Raw genomic sequence first — 17,704 nt, forward strand, 5'->3', positions numbered from 1 at the left:
CCCTACACACACACACACACACACACACACACACACACACACAGCCTTTATCCTGGGAGCTTGGGCGCCGCCACAGCTCGGGTTACTCAAGCGTGCCTTAGAGGAAGGCAGCCAAGAAATCTCCAAAACTCAGTGATAAAACAGCTACTCCGGGAAGGTGATCTCCATGGCCACTAGCCACAGGGCTCCATCCTTAAGCGCTTCACACCGTGGTAGCTAACACACCCTCAGCTGCAAAGAAAAGACAGGTGGGAAGCCAGCCCAGTCCTTTAATGAGTGCTTCTAAGCTCCGCTGGTGCCTGGAATGCTGAAGATCTCAGATGTGCCACCTAAGAGTGCAGGCACAATTTCAAGGTTCAGCTCGGACCCTGATCCCCTCAGGGCTGGGCTCTGAATGAAGCCGGGACTATTCAGAGCACCGCTGAACAAGCCGGATTTCCCCAAAGGAGTCCCAGAGGAGTTGAGGGTGACTGGGTCTCCCTTATGCTAGAGGTTGCCAGAATGATGTTAAGGCCAAAGATTGTGTACGCAAATGGTACCAACCAAGCCCAGAGTTTGAAATGGGTGAGGCTGAGCGCCTGGGAGAAGGAACAAAAGGTGGGTGGGGCTAAGAGTTTGCTGCCTTCAAGTGACCTCCCTTGTTAATTACCTCCTAAACACACTAGCCAATTCCTTCGGTTTTCTCACCTTTTCTAAGGGAGTGCTTGCGTAAGACAGGAAGAGATCCAAGGGAAACACTGAGACCTCTTCCTTCTTGCCTCAATAGAGGCTTCCGATATGGGAATCTCCTTCTCCGGATTTACATAGACTTTGTTTGGTTCACATGTTCCTGGAGACTTAAGGCAAGCTGTGCTAGGAAAAACATCTTTTCAAAGTTGATTTTGCAGGTTTCTTCTCTCCTTTTACTTCTCTCCCTTCATTTATGTGGTCGTCTTTAATCGCTCTACCCACGCCCCTCTGTAGGTGTTTACCATCATCCAACTAAAAAGGAGAACTTAGACAAATCTCTTGTTTCTGACTGTCAATAAAGGCCTATAGACTTTCATCAGGACATGTAGCTGCATGGTTGAGGGTCGATGATAGGCCAGGGTGCAGCCCATTGTCCTGTTTTGTCTAGATCAGTTGGATTTATGCTTTCTCAGTTACACCTCAAATCTGAAGTGAGAGTGGAGCAAAGTGGCAAGAGGCAATGTTAGTTTAGGAGGGTGAACCACCTACATTGTGGTAAAGAAGGTATATTGTGAGATTAACACAACACTTTTTTATATTCTATGAATCTACACCCCCAAATTCTAAATAAAAACAAAAACTGAAGAAATTCTGTTTTCATTAAAAGTATTGAAAACGAATCAAAGGGAAGACAGTACCTTGAAAAGTTCAATTTTCTAGTTATTAGTTTTACTTTTCTTGACTCTGTGCAGTCGTGTCCCTTGCAATATTGAGGACACGCACTTTTCTGATTCCTAGTTTCTTTTCTTTTTCTTAGTAGGTGATCCTCTTCCCCAGCTGCAGCTGTGCTTGCAGGGACAATTCCTGTTTCAGAAGCTAAACTGTGTGGAGCTGTCCTTGGTGCTGATTCTTATACTGCCCTTAGTGAGTCTTCATTGAGGATGCCAACCAATGACAGTGGAACGGCAAACTCAGTCAAGGGGCTGTTAAGACACATAGCCCTGAACTTAGTCACTAAATGCCTAGAAAAACACAAGTTGCTATTTTTGAAACATTTCTTAAACACCTTCCCATTTTACTTAGCTTTTAAACTAAACAAGTTCCCATTACCCCCCAAATCAAGGACTCCAGAAAAAAAAAAAAAAAGAAGAAGAAGAAGAAGGAGAAGAAGAAGAAGAAGAAGAAGAAGAAGAAGAAGAAGAAGGAGAAGAAGAAGAAGAAGAAGAAGAAGAAGAAGAAGAAGAAGAAGATAAATTGTGTGGATTTTTCTTTTTTTCCTTTCCTTTTTTTTTTTAAATTTTATTATTAGATATTTTCTTTACTTACATTTCAAATTTTATCTCCTTTCCTCATTTCCCCTCCAAACCCATCCCCCGCCATGCCATCCCCCTTCCCCCTGCTCACTAACCCACTCACTCCTGCTTCCTTATCCTGGCATTCCCTTATACTGGGGGATAGAACCTTCACAATACCAAAGGTCTCTCCTCTCATTGATGTCCCACAAGGCCATCCTCTGCTGGACTGTAAGTTTTTCGTATAAAGTTTCATTGCCTGTATGGTTTCATGACACAATAATACAACAGCAAATTATAACAAAGCAGCATGACTGGCTAATACATTTTAAATGACTTGTAGGGTCAGAAAATGAAAACCACTTTAAGGTAATAACCATACCGATTGTATTTTGAAAATCAAATGTTTCTTTTCTACAGGATAAGAAGATTTTACATGCAGAAGAAGTTTGCTGTGTAATGTTTCTGTTTATGACTGTGACACTGACTTTCACAGGCTATTGAGTTTTTAGAAACCCTATAACTCCACTTTCTTCAAGAGGAAAAATGCAATTCTATTCTCTAGAGCATTTCCTCTTTAGCAAAAGCTCTCAAAACTGTCTGTTAGGATTAGTTAATGAAATACATGATAACTTTCCATAGCCCGTGTAACATATACGTAAGATTATAGGTTTCACATTTCCTCAGCCACATTTAACTAAGATCAGTTCTATTCATGAGTCTATGTAAAATCATAGAACATTCCATAATCTATTATTGTAATTGATTGATTTCAACAAAAGATTAAAGGTATCCTGTTTCTAAATTACCCCAGTAATTGTATTCATGCATTATATATTGGTACAGTGGAGACAAGTATATTAATCTATGCCCACTCAATAATAGAATAAAACCAGAGGGTGACAACAGTTTCCTTACTGGCTGGAAAGTTATATCTTACCATCCCCAACCCTTAAACTCTAACCAGACATTATGGGTTATATTTCTTACAAACACCTTGTATTTTTGGAGTTGTAAGTCCAAGTACTGAAAAATTATATAAAGTGAGCTCTCAAAATCCTATGAAATATATAGCTTGATACCCAGTTAGCTAATTATGAGCAATGATGCAAAATGGACTCATATATCTCTTAAAACTCACATGGTTATTCACATTGCCTTGAATCTAAGCTATTAAGAATTTAAATATACAAATGTTTTAACAATGCCTACAACATAATAAATAAATAAGTTTTATATACACTTCACATGTGTGGTGCTGGGTATATTATTCAGTGATAAAGCATGCTTCCCTAGAATGCATGCCAATCTAGGTTCAATTCATAGTACACTTTAAATATTGAACTTTTCTTAAGAAACCAGCATTAGAAGTTGTTGAAACATCATATATAGTTCTTCCAGTCTTTAGGGAAAGAATAGTAGGCATCATGGAATATTTAAGTAGTATTTTTATACTGAGAATAAAAATGAAAACATTTTATGAGAAAAAAATGAAAACCCTAAAAGCAAATAAATGGTGTTACTTTAGCATTATACTGTTTCTAAAGTGATATATAAAGTAATTTGATAATATTTATGTAAAGTTTTTTGACAATTTAGCAAAACTATGTTATAGATCTGATGACCACAGTGTATCATTTTAATGGCTATCTTAATGTGCTCTTCTGTGAAGATGCTAGATTGCCTCTTACTAACTGGGTCATATCTAACTTAAGAAACATCTGACTCTACAGTTATAAGTTAGGCAGAATTTGGCTTGTATTAGCCTCTGTAGCTCTGGAATCTTTTAAGAGGCAGGAATATTGAGGTCATCTATTAACACAAATATATTTGTGTAGTTCAGAATAGAGAAAAAGTAAAGAGAAGACTAGGTTTTAACATTATAGTATTTTATTATAGTGGAATTAGGAGCTGGAAAGAAGGCCCACTGGGTTTTCATGATGAGAGTTGGGATTCCCATCTCCCATAGAGAAGACAGGTATTGTTCCTTGTCTGTAACACCAATGCTAGGCAAGTGGAAACAATTAAATTCCAAAGGTACTAGCTAGACAATCTAGTTGATTAAATCTAGCTCAAGATTTAGTGAGGAATCCTCACTAAATAGAAATAAATAAATATAAAACTTGATTTAGTTGTGAGTATCTCTATCTCTGAGGGAAGACATAAATGTTTTTGGCTGCTTCATGAAGAGTAAATAAAGTTGTATAGCGATTTAGAACTTTTTCAATCTTAGCTTTATACTAACATCATAGTATTTCCACAAAGTTTTAGAATATTGACTAAAATTCAAATTTTTAAACTTAAATAATATTAAAGAATAATTGATATGAAATGTAACACATACATTTTAAAGGTGCAATGTAATGGTTCTTTAAGAATTTTTCTTGTAAATGATTTTGGAAGCTTCTATTGTATATGGCCCTTATCTATATCTGTCCCTCCTCATATTCCCAACTTCACCCCATGTTTTCTTCCCCTCCCCTCCCATTTGATCATCTTATTCTAGTACAGGTCCTGTCCATAGAATCTACATGGATCTGCACCAATAGGGTTCTAGAGCTGAAGAAGGAGTTGAAATATGTTGTATACCTAACTCAGAAGCCATCTTCAACTAATAACCACTTGAAAATAAAACAATTAATTTTCTCCAAGGAAGTCTTATTGGGGAAATAAATCATTCTTGAAGATATGATTCATGCCCAACGGTAGATGTGCCCACCAAAAAAAAAAACCAGACAAAACAGACTCACTGGTATTTTTGGAGGCTCTTTTTCTCTCATAGTGTTGTATAAGGACATTATTAAACCTTATAGATTTGTTGTATAGGTACTTTGTGTTTTTAAGGCATTCCTCTGAGTGTGAGCCTGTGTCTCTGTATTTATCTGTATTTCTTGTGCTTTTACTTTGGCTCTTTTTCCTCTGCTTATTTTGCCCTATTCTGATTTGTTTATTTTTGGTTTGTTCCTATTTTATTTATTATTTTACCAGAACTGTCTGTTTTCTGAGGAGAAAAAGAAAGGATATGTATAGATTCAGATGGGAGGGAAAGTGGTGAGGAATTTGGAAGAGTTAGGGGAAGGAAAACCATAATAATAATATATTAAAATATATTTTTAATAAAAATGAATATAATTTAAAATGATTATCTTGAAATCATGATAGGTTTACATGTAATATTAAAAAGCAATACAAAGAAATATAATTTACATTTACCAGCTTCTCCCTATGGTATCACTTTGGCTAACTATGAAAGGATATGTGGTCTTCAGAGACTGTAATAAAGGGAGCAGAGATCTCTTGGGTGTGTCTGTCTCTGGAATGTTCAGCTTTCTGGATTACTAGAAGTACTCTCAGGATCCACAAATGTGTCATATTTACTAATATGGTTTTTAGCATTATAATAAAAGAATTCATATTAAAACTAAAGAAAAAGAGTATGGATAAGGCTTAGAAATAACACATATATATGCTTCCTGAAATGTCTCCTCAAATAATTTCCTCAGAAACTGCATGTTTTCTTAAAAGTTATATGACCAAACAGATGAAGACCTATAAAACGGGCCACTGAGCTAAGATTTGGTGCTCACGGATTTAAAGATCAGTGATATAAGTACACAGTGATACAGGTACTGATGCCACTCACTGAGACTTCTCCATTTGGATATCAAACTGACGAAGAATGGAACAAAGCCTTAGGCATACATAAACACGTTTATCATTCAAGATAATATTTCCAACAACTCAGCAGAAGGCCATTGGGAAAGTTTAGAGTTTGAGAAATTCTGACATGTGTAAAGTTGTTTCACAATTTCTAAGTCTCTTTAGAATAAATTCTGTGGTGTATGTGTGTGTTGAATTGTTAACAAATATGAAGTAGTTTCATTGTTAGAGATTGTTGTCTTTCTTTCAAATATATCAAATTTATAGAAGTACATATGGTACCATTATGACTGCCAGCCTTAATTTTTTTAAGAACAAGGCCTCTAACCAAAATATCACTGTTTTGAGTAGTTTGGCTTGCTAGTGCTCTTGCTAGTTGGGAATATGCGGAGGAACAGCTATAGTTAAGGGCACACACACACACACACACACACACACACACACACACACACCATGGAACTAATTCTAAAGAGACTTAGAAATTGTGAAACAACTTCACACATGTCAGGATTTCTCAAACTCCTGGGGTTTCAGAACATTTCTCTATGCTTTGATTTCACATGAATGTTGACAATTTGAACCAACGTCCTCCTGCTTTCACATCTAGTACTCTTATTCACCAAACTAGCACCCAAAATACAGAATGATTTTTAAATCAACAATGAGACAACCTATTATTACAAAACAAGATCTACAGAGAGAGCAATTTGAATGATAGCATAGTGTGGCAAGGTTGAGTAGGGGCTCATGCTCTATACTCTACATTTCTAAGTGGTCTCTGAAGGCATGGATGGAGGCTGGAAATAAAACCTTGTGAATAAGCCTTATTCTTTCATCCATAGCTCATTTTCCAATGTCCCCTGGATGATTTTACTAACAACTTTCAAATTATTCTTTTCTCCATTTAGAGACACACTCAGTTTCTTGGCGACCATGTGTTATTTATTTCAGGATTCCTAATATTGTGCTTGCCATCTGCCACATTGTGGTGTCCAATGCATGTTGTTATGAGAAAGAAGAAAGGAAAACATAGCAGATGAACATATGAATGGACACAGAGAAAAGAGAAGCGATGGATTATGGAGAAAAAATGCAGTTGGAAGAGATGAGGCAGAGAAAGAAAATACAGAAGAAAATAGTGGTTAGAGGAGTAGACAAAAGGAGGGGAGAGAAAAGTAGTTAGTATGAGAGAAAGTGGAAAGAAGAGAGAGCAGAGATAAGTAAGATAAGAAAATAAAAGTAAAGAAATGAAAAGAAGGAATGGTGGAAAGAAAATGTCTTTTCCACATACCAATAAGAATTACTAAGTGAACTCTGGCCATTTTCCTGGTTAGACTGTTATACAATATTGGTATGTGCTTGAAACACTAACGGTGTCTGTAAATAATTTACTACAAATAACATCCATTTTAATGGCATCATAAAGAAGCGTAAACATGCATGCAAAATAGCTGGCTCGTTCGCAAAGCAAAATCAATCCTATACTGAAATTGTTAAATGCAACTGTATATTTGCAATTAAATAGCTTTTCTTGACTATAAATCCATGATGATCATACTTCAAGTGGTCATATTGATGGTAACAGGAGAAGCCAGGGCTCACACATGTTACTGTATATGAGTTCATGTTTGTTCTTACTGCCATTTTCTCCATATTGTTTTCTGTGATGAGTTCAAATGGAGCGTCCTGTTCAGAGTGAGGCATGTGAGCGCATGAGAGGGATCTTTCATCTGGGATCAGTTTTACAGCTAAAAAAATTGAGATGGAGAGAAGATTTGGTTTAGGTCAAAAAATGAGTTCAGTTCAGTTCACTTTGCAGCGTTGTTACTAATGCGTGGATCCCATTCTCCTCTGAACTGCTAAAACATACTCCTTCTCCCAAATCTGTTAAATTTCTAAATTTGATAACTAATTTGAATGTTTCTTTTTTAACAAACACTGCATATCTCAGGCATACTTAACTTCCAGGCACAGTGCTGCCGAGCTTTGCAGCACTTGGGGCCTTGAAATGCTTTTCTGATACTTTTAGCCAGTGTGGCCACATTTAATCTTTTCTAAGATAAATTTCCATTTGTCTGTCTCTAATTTGTCCTAACTGAATATCCTTTATCATCTTGGACAAAATGTAATTATGAGACTGTATCAGACTAATATTTCATTTCAAGCCTTCATCTTAAATTCTTTTGTTCACATTTTACACCGAGAGTTAAATGAAATGACACAACTGTCGTGGTTGCCCTCGACCTAATTATCCATTGGCATTGTTAGCATAGGATAGACCAGCACTGGAAATGACTCTCAATTCACACCTACATTCTTCATGTTATAGAAGATTCAACTTCTTACCGTTTTTAATCTAAATCGCTATTTCCCAGCTTCATGTCATACAGCAGCAAATAGCGTGGAGTCATTTTATCAATTATAATCTAAACAATGTACTCAGGTCAAAAATTTCTGTCCCAAACCTTTTCACTTTTGTTTTAGGATATTTTTTCCATGCCCTCTCATAGATACATGTTTTTACTTTACGATACTATTTAAGTCATTCATGTAAGAAGCCATGTAAGGGCCCATAACATGGATCAGCTGGTAAAGGTACTTGCCTCCAAGCATGAGATATTCAACACAGTTCAAATAGCTGAATGGTAGCAGGAAGGAACAATTTCCAGCAAGGTATACTCTGACTTTCACAAGCACACTGTGGCAGTCATATGCTCCTCACACCAACCCAAGAATAAATACGTACATACTAAAAGGAAGGAGGCCTGGCCACCAACACTGATATTTTAAAAGAAAAGATCTTGGGCATTATGCTATTTGTGTGTGGCACTTTCTGTATTAGTTTCCATAAGAATCACTCAGCACAGTTGTAGAATCTGGCCCATTTTTTTCAGACTTACACTGATACCAAAATTCAACAGTGTGACAGTGGCATTCTCTTGAAAGCTCAGGTTATCTTGTTTTCTGTATATAGCATTGAAGGATTAGCAAAGTGTGGAGGGAAAAGTCCTCTTTCTGTGTATGTTACAAGTGTGTCCTGGATGGAAGCAACAGAAATCTCCATGTTAGTGCCCAAGAACCTGTCACTCCCTGACTCGGAAGCCTGGTAGGCCTTAGCTATATACACATCTTTATCAGCAGTCACCGGAAGCCTTTGCCACAGGAGACTCAAAGTTGTTTTTTCTCTGGCTTCACATCCTTTTCATGTTTGTTTCTTCCTGGCAACACAATTGCTATAGTCTATGCAAGCTTCTAATAGAATGTCTGATATGGTGAACAACAACAAGGAGAAAATGGAACCCACCCATACCACCACCCTCTCCCTCCACCCCCGAAAAAAGGAAAAATGATAAACTTGCAGAATCTATCATCCTCTTATAAAACCAGGTAAACCTTTATCTTCTCTAGATGTCCCCTAACAACATTCGCTCATGTTAGACCAGATCTGATCATTGGTGTCATACTCTACCGGGAAGTGGCCACAGAGGTATTTTCACATGTTTTTTTCACATCTGAAACTTTATGCCCGAGTTCTGCTATTCTCTGTCACAGACTCTAAGAACATTATTTGCAGGCATGGCTTTCGATGGGTCTTCCCTTTCTACAGTTTCTCGAGCAATTCCCAAAGGAAATTTTCCTGACAGAGACATTTGCATACAATTCTTAGGGACTCTCTAATATAAGCTAACAGCAAAATGTGAGATACAGTGGCAATTTCTTGGAGGACATTTCATTTTCCTGACATCCTGCAAATGATATTACATGTCCATAACCCTCCCTTCTGCAATAGCACGACTTACTGCTTGCAAACAGGTTCATGTTCTTTCATTCTTTCTGTATCATACCAGAAAGCTATCATGATACCGTACAAAAACAAATGCAAACAAATGATTATCTGGTTTTTTTTTTCTCATGAGGTTGTCTGGTTTAAATGACTGTTTCTTGAACTATTCCAGAACTTAAATAAGAATGTATATCTTTTTTGATTGTCCAATCAGAAACAATGATGATACTTATATGCAAAGTCACTACAAGTTCAAATGTTTCAACCACTCAAAAAAATGTTCACTTTTTTTTTAATGCTAAGCTATGTGGCTTTGATAAATGATTTTTGAAGTAAATAAGATACAAATAAAACTATAAAACATAGGCCTCTCCCACCAACAAATAGGTAAGATATCACCTTGTCTTTTGTTCTTTTAAGTTATAAATTTTACAAGCCTATGCTATTTTAACAAACAGCTTTCTGACTTTTACCTATTTGCTTTTCTGATTTGTTTGAAGGAATTATAACTCTTAAGTAACTGAGAAACAGACATTCATAAAGTTCAGAAATTATTCAAGGGTAACACTTTTGCATTAAGACATTCAGTTCAGTACTCATTTCATTTCAAAATATGAGGAAATATCTAAGTCAGCAAATCATTATACTTTCTGAAGTATTTAGAGAAAGTGTCCATGAAAATTGAGCAATAATTGAAGTGCATGCTATGTTTTAGCTAATGCCTTGAGATCTTTATAGCTTATGAGCATACATCTATGGGAAAAAAGAAATGGATGAAATTGCTGCAGTTACTGTGACATCATTAAAATTCACTCAAAATTTTTGAGTTCCCTAAGAGAAAAGATGAGTGTAGTAGCACATTGTGGTGGTTAATAACACCAGGCTGACACGATCTAGGATCATCCAAGAGGTGTGCCTATGGGCAAACCTCTGAAATATTGCTTCATTAAGGTTAAATGAAGCAGGAAAAGATATCCTGAATAAGCCCAGTTCCATTCCCACATGTAGTGATTACTGTTTATTGTAAACTGACAAAATTTAGAAACGCACCTGAGATGGGTCTCCTGGCTTTCCTTTGGGGAATTCTTTAAGTGACATTAATCACAGGGGGGGATATCTATCCACTGCAAATCACACCATTTTCTCACTGGGATTATGAACTTCATCAATAGGGAAAGAACACAAGCAGCAGCATGAATTAATCTCTTTCTACTTCCTGGTTGTAGATACAATGAGACCAGCTGCTTTGAGCCTCTGCAACCCTGACTACTCTATTAAAGTGGACAAAGCCTCTAAGTGGTTAGACAAAATGCCCATTTTCCTTAGAATATTTTATTGCACTAATAGGAAAATATACTAGGGTGTACCTTGGATGTATACATAGGAAAAGATGGGCATAAGTATTTAAGATTTTTTTTTCCTTCCAGGCAATGGACACATGTGACCAGCCATCTCCTGCATCTGCCACTGTGCCTTCTCCACTATGCTGAATAGCAACTTCAATTGTGTGCCAAAATAAACTCTTCTTTAAGTTGATTATTCCAGTTATTTTCTTATCACAGCATTAAGACAAGTAACTAAGACACATATTACATGCATTTCATTGTGCCTAATTTAAAAGTTCAATTGAAACCTATATTAATCAGACACTAAAATTCTATAATTTTAGTGTCTGATTATGTATGTAGGTCAAATAAATATGAGTATCACATATTTATTTGACCTAGGAACATATACAGAGACCTTGAAAACATAAAATATGAAGCATGAAATGCTGGTCTGACATCAAAAAGAAAGTTTATGAAAGATATTCATAGTTTTTGATTATCCAAGTGGAACAAAGTTCTTATAACTGGCCAGACAGATTTTTTTCACATTTCATCAAATTCTTGAGTTATTTCTGATCAATAAAATTGTAACTTGCCATCTGCTTTTAAAAAAGAAGCAACCAAATTTCATTATTGTACTGGCAAATATTATAAATATTGTCAAACACAGTAAGAAAAGTAGCCTTGGAAAATTTCCTCATAGTTTCTCAGGAATTGATTGTATCCAACATTTATTTGCCCATACAAAGCACTCAGCTGACACAAAGCCAACATCTGTCTTTTTTCTCTCTTCTTCTAATGTTACTGTCTTCTGTCTTAGCCATAAAAAGAAAAACAAACAAACAAATGAACAAAGCAAATCATCATACCACAGTGATCTTTAGTGGAATCATTTCTTCTTTAAGGACAGTTGGTGTCTTCCTGTCCAGGTGCCTCAGAATGGATTTTTGCTTCCCTAGCCTACCACCAGTGATCCACTGCAATACCAAGCATGCTTATTTGTACAGAATGTACAATAAGAATTGAGAGTAGTGAATGTCTGTTTTCAAGATTCCTTCTATTAAGTGTCACTCTAAGCCTGTAAGGACCTGCTTATTCTGAATTTTGGAAATCATCATCATCATCATCATCATCATCATCATCATCATCATCATCATCATCATCATCATCATCATCATCATCTATAGACTTTGACTATCTTGATCAAGAGGTTGTGAGGAAATGTCCAGTAAAGAAGTTAATCAAGTTTGATAATGGATCTAAGAAATACACTAACAAGTTTCCTGGTCCAACTTGAGAGCAATGCCAGGAGATGGCTGACTGAAGGGTCAGTAACCAAAGTCAGGATTTCCCACAGAATTTAGATAAACCCAAGCATGACTGGCAAAACAAAACAAAATAAAAAATAACTCCTCCCAAACCAAAACCTAATGAAACAGTACAAAAAAAATATCCTAAAATCCAAGAACAAACAAACAAAAAACAACGATGCTGGAGGCTTTCCACGGAGATCTCCAGCCTGGCTTGGTACAAGAGCCCTTGCGAAGGAAGGGAAGCGAGTGAGCATGGGCGCAGCCATCTCTGCAGTGGCCTCCAGGCCTCTCCGTTTCTCCACACTGCCCTGCACTGAGTGGGGTCGGGCTGGGCCAACAGGCAGACTAGCCAGTGAAGAGTGCAGAGCAGCTTCAGGCGGCGTTTTGGGAGAGCGGACCTCTTCCCAAGTGTTACAGCTCTTAGAAAAAACAGGCTCAGACAATGGAGTAGAACTTTCACGTGCTTTTACTTCCTTGGATATATATATATATATGTGTGCGTGTGTGTGTGTGTGTGTGTGTATTCATATACACACATATATGTATATGCACATATGTGTGTGTGTGTGTGTGTGTGTGTGTGTGTGTGTGTGTATATATATATATATATATATATATATATATATATATATATGTATATGTATATATACATACAGTTTTGGGGATCATTCAGATTTCGACAGCAGCTATTTCTCATTGGTTTGGGCTGAGAATCTTTATTTGTATATAAGAGAGCTTGACCAATATTACACACCTTTCCTGCTGGGGCTGTTGTAGGGGATTGGGGCTGAAAACTGAGCCAAGTTCCCAGGAGTTGCGGAACTCCTGCCTTCGCTTATGAACAAGATTGATCATTGGGTGCTCGGGGTTCCAGGCCTGTCACTCGACTGGGCCCAAGCTGCCAGAACAGCCCACTGCCCCACAACAAACAGGAAATGAAATGATTCCTAATTATACTCTGTCATACTCATAGATCATAGCCTAACATAATAACCATCAGAGAGGCTTCGTCCAGCAGTTGATTGTGGCAGATGCAGACTGACAGCCAAATATTAATTGGAACTCAGTGAGCCCTACATTTAAGCCCTTGATATTTCATGAAAAGACATAAAATGACAATCTTGAGCTTTAAAATTGAGCAATATAATGACTAATTGTTTTGGTTAAAGAATCTTCATCAAAGAACTAATGCATGGTGCTAAACTAAGCTGAAGGTTCTCTGGAAGTAATTTACATTTCACATATTCAGGGTTCAGTCTTAAAATATTTAAATTTAAATTCACTCATACATAGTCATACCAAAGTCATACAGACCATAGTCTGTATGGTAGAAGGTTTGCATATACTAACATAAGTCTGTATTTTTTTTACATAGTGTTGTATGACAAAGCATTTCATGGGGGGATGCAACACACACATCTATCCACCCCTCATAGGGAACCCCTTGATAGACCAAAGTATAGATACAACCAAAGTCCAATCAGTGAAGCATGAGTTTTATTGTGGTTACTTACAGGGATATGGGTGAGAAATGACTTACAGGAGCTCTTCCCTGCATGGATGACCTAAATGCTGGAAACCTTGGGTACACTATACCTTGGCAGCTTAACAGGTTGGAGAGTGGTCCTACCCAGTGACTCAGTTGGTCTAAATCTCTTCCAGGTAGATCTGCTCGTTCCCACTTCTTCCAGGCAGCTGCTGGTCTGGTCTCATTTTCTTTGCAGCTTTGCTTGACTGAGAGTCTTCTTCTGACCTTACCTTCTCTGAAAGGCACTCTCAGCTTCTTCATTTTTAAAAGATTTTATTGGTTATTTTATTTATTTACATTTCAAATGTTACCCTCCACTTCCTGGTTTCGCCTCTGAAAACTCCCTATCCCATCTCTACCCTCTGCTTCTATGAGGGTGCTCCCCGACCCACCCACTCCCATCTCACTGGCCCTAGAATTCCCCTGTACTGAGGCATCAAGCATTCACAGAACCAAGGGCCACCTCTCTCATTGATGCCAGATAAGGCCATCCTCTGCTACATATGCAGCTGGAGCCATGGGTCCCTCCATGTGTACTCTTTGGTTGGTGGTTTAGTCACTGGGAGCTCTGGGGAGTCTGGTTAGTTGATATTGTTGTTCTTCCTATGGGGTTGCAAAGCCCTTTAGCTCCTTCAATCCTTGCCCCTAACTCCTCCATTTGGGTCCCCGTGCTCAGTGCGATTGTTGGCTGCAAGCATCCTCATCTGTATCAGTAAGGCTTTTGCAGAGCCTCTCAGAAGATACCTGTCAGCAAGCACTTCTTGGCATCAGCAATAGTGTCTGGGTTTGGTGTCTGCATTCAGGATGGATTCCCCAGAAGGGGCAGTAGCTGGATGGCCTTTCCTTCACTCTTTGCTCCATTCTTTGCCCCTGTATTTTCTTTAGACTGGAACAATTCTATGTTAAAATTTTGAGGAAGGTCGGTGGCCCCATCCCTCAACTAGGGGCCATGCCTAACCTCTGGATATTGTCTCTACAGGTTCTCTCTCCCCTTTGTTGGGTATTTCAGCTAATGTCATTTCCATTGGGTCCTAGGAGCCTTTTGCTTTCCTAGTATCTGGAACTTTCTGTTGGCTACCCACAGTTCCCCATTCCCCATTACTACACAACTCTGTTCAACTTCCTGACCCTCTGTACATCTCCCGTCTCCTCCCACACCCGACCCTGCCCTCTTTCCTCTCCTTCCCAAATCCATGCCACCCTCTAGCTCCTGTGTTTATTTTGTTCCCCCTTCTAAGTAGACTGAAGCATCCACACTTTGATCTTCCTTCTTCTTTGACCTTCATATTGTCTGTAAGTAGTATCATGGGAATTCCAAGTTTTTATGTCTAAAATTCACTTATCAGTGATTACATACTGTGTGTGTACTATTGTGACTGGGTTACCTTACTCAGAATAATAATTTCTAGTTCCATCCATTTGCCTACGAATTTCATGAAGTCTTTGTTTTTAATGGCTGAGTAGTACTCCATTGTGTAAATGTATCACATTTTCTGTATCCATTCCTCTGTTGAGGGACATCTGGGTTGTTTCCGGCTTGTGGCTATTACAAATGAGGCTTCTATGAAAATAGTAGAGCATATGTCCTTGTTATATGCTGGAGCATCTTTTGGGTATATGCCCAGGAGTGGTATAGTTAGGTCCTCAGATAGGACTATGTCCAATATTCTGAGGAACTGCCAGACTGATTTCCAGAGTGGTTGTACCAGCTTACAATCCCACAAGCAATGGAGGGGTGTATCTTTTTCTCCACAACCTTGCCAGCATCTGCTGTCACCTGAGTTTTTGATCTTAGCCATTCTGACTGGTATGAGTTGGAATCTCAAGGATGTTTTGATTTGCATTTTCCTGAAGACTAAAGATGTTGGACATTTCTTCAGGTGCTTCTTGGCCATTCAAAATTCCTTAGTTCAGAATTCTTTGTTCAGCTGGGTACCTCATTTTTAATAGGGTTATTCACTCTCAGCTTTTGTTTTTTATTCTTGTGTGGAGGGCCCTAGTGAATTTGGTTAGTTTCAGGGACTTCCTGAAGCAATTTTGAATTGTGTACCTTACTAGAGGAGGAGCTTCCTTGCAGGATGGAATGTTTTAATCTCATAGGAAACTGTTACATAAACACCAGTGTAAAGTTATGACAGTGGAGAGTTATGAAAGACTAGGTTATGCTATTTCATAAAGACTTATAAGTATTTTATAGTCCTGAACTATATACATTGAATAAATAACATAGGTCATATTGTAAAGTATGATTTATTTTACAGATAACAGTCAAACTTCATGCTATGATGTTAGGTGGATATATACAATGAGGTCCAAATACATCAAAAATAACTCAAATTATTTCTCTTCCCAAAAATTTATCTATTCATTTTCTGATAAACCCTAATACACTGGAAATTATAGGGTAATAAACATGATGATTCAGGGGCCTCTTTGATAGTCATGTATCATTTGTTTTGAAGATACACTCCATGGTTGGATTTTTGCATCATATAATAATATCATATTTACATTTTGAGAAATTTCCCTATTGCTCTCATGAAATGTAAATTTAACCTCTATATCCGATACTTGGTCTCCAGGCTTTTTAACAACTGTCAATGTTTTGATTATATGTATGCTAATTGGTTTGAGTTTATGTCAAGTGTGATCTCTATTTTTATTTCCCTGTGATTAGAGATGTATAGTTTTTTTTTGTTTCCTTGGCTATTTGTATTTCTCCTTCTGAAGAATGTCTATTTAGATAATTTCTCCATTTATTACCTAGATTGTTCATTTTTATTGCAATTGAATATTTTAGTTATAAGTTGTAGTTATTATTCCTTTTGGGAGAATGATGGCTTACAAATGTGTCCTATTCTAGTTTGCCTCTATCCCTTGCACATTATTTACTTTGCTCTGAAGTCACTGAGTTTCTTGATTTCCCATTTGTCATATTTTTTGATTTTCTTTCCAGTATATTTTATACTGAATTTTATATATTGAATTACCCTTGTATTATATGATATGGTCATGACATATAATCACTTTATTTCACTGATAATTAAATTTGACAGGCATGTTGAGGACCTTTTCCTTAAATAATTATTGGAGATATTGATCAAGAAAAAAAATCTTGTTTATGTTGGTGTCAACTTTAGTATATTTAAGTCCTATATGAGATCAGTTTATTCTTTTCTTGAAAAATTTGGGGGAAATTAGTATTAATTGTTCCTTAAATGCCTTATGGATTTCACCAAGTATTTGATCTGATCTTGTACCTTTCTAGCTGTATTGCTTACTATCTGCTACTTTAAGAGCTCTGGGATACAATTACCCATATAGTCCAGGAAGTTCTTCATTTTAAGGTGATTTAACTAAGAACTTTATGTGCTGATGTTGGTTTTGTTGTAACTACTAGTTTTCAAGTCTTCCATCAAAAATAATCACAAGAATCACAAGTTTGATTCCAAAGGATATATATTTTCACCTAGTTGGTTACTTTATTGTATAGATTCTGTAGTAAAACATATTCTAGTACGAGGTGGCAACTGACATTCTTGCTGTTCTTTGGATTCTACAAGCATCAATTACACATGTCTTCTTCTCATAACTTTTTTTCTGTTAACATACCACTGACAACTTTATGAACATGATCTCAGTGGACTCAGTGTCCACTGTAACACAATAATATTCACATTTACTTTACCTACATATTCAGACTTTTATATATAAATTATGACCACATATTAAGATGCTATATGGATGTGACTTTCTAAAAAACGTTTGTTAATCTACTCAATCAAAGAGTTTTAGAGATATATAACAAAGTATACCATAAGACTTAGCATATCAAATCAAAACAACCCTGAGATTCCACCTCACACCAGTCAGAATGGCTAGGATAAAAAGCTCAGGTGACAGCAGATGCTGGAGAGGTTGTGGAGAAAGAGGAACATTACTTCATTGCTGGTGGGATTGCAAACTGGTACAACCACTCTGGAAATCAGTTTGGCAGTTCCTCCAGATATTGGACATAGTTCTACTGGAGGACCCAGCTATACCACTCCTGGGCATACACCAAAAAGATACTGCAACATGTAAGAAGGACACATGCTCCACTATGTTCATAGCAGCCTTATTTATAATAG

The sequence above is a fragment of the Mastomys coucha genome, unplaced genomic scaffold (genome assembly GCF_008632895.1).
Source record: "Mastomys coucha isolate ucsf_1 unplaced genomic scaffold, UCSF_Mcou_1 pScaffold15, whole genome shotgun sequence".
NCBI lineage: Eukaryota > Metazoa > Chordata > Mammalia > Rodentia > Muridae > Mastomys > Mastomys coucha.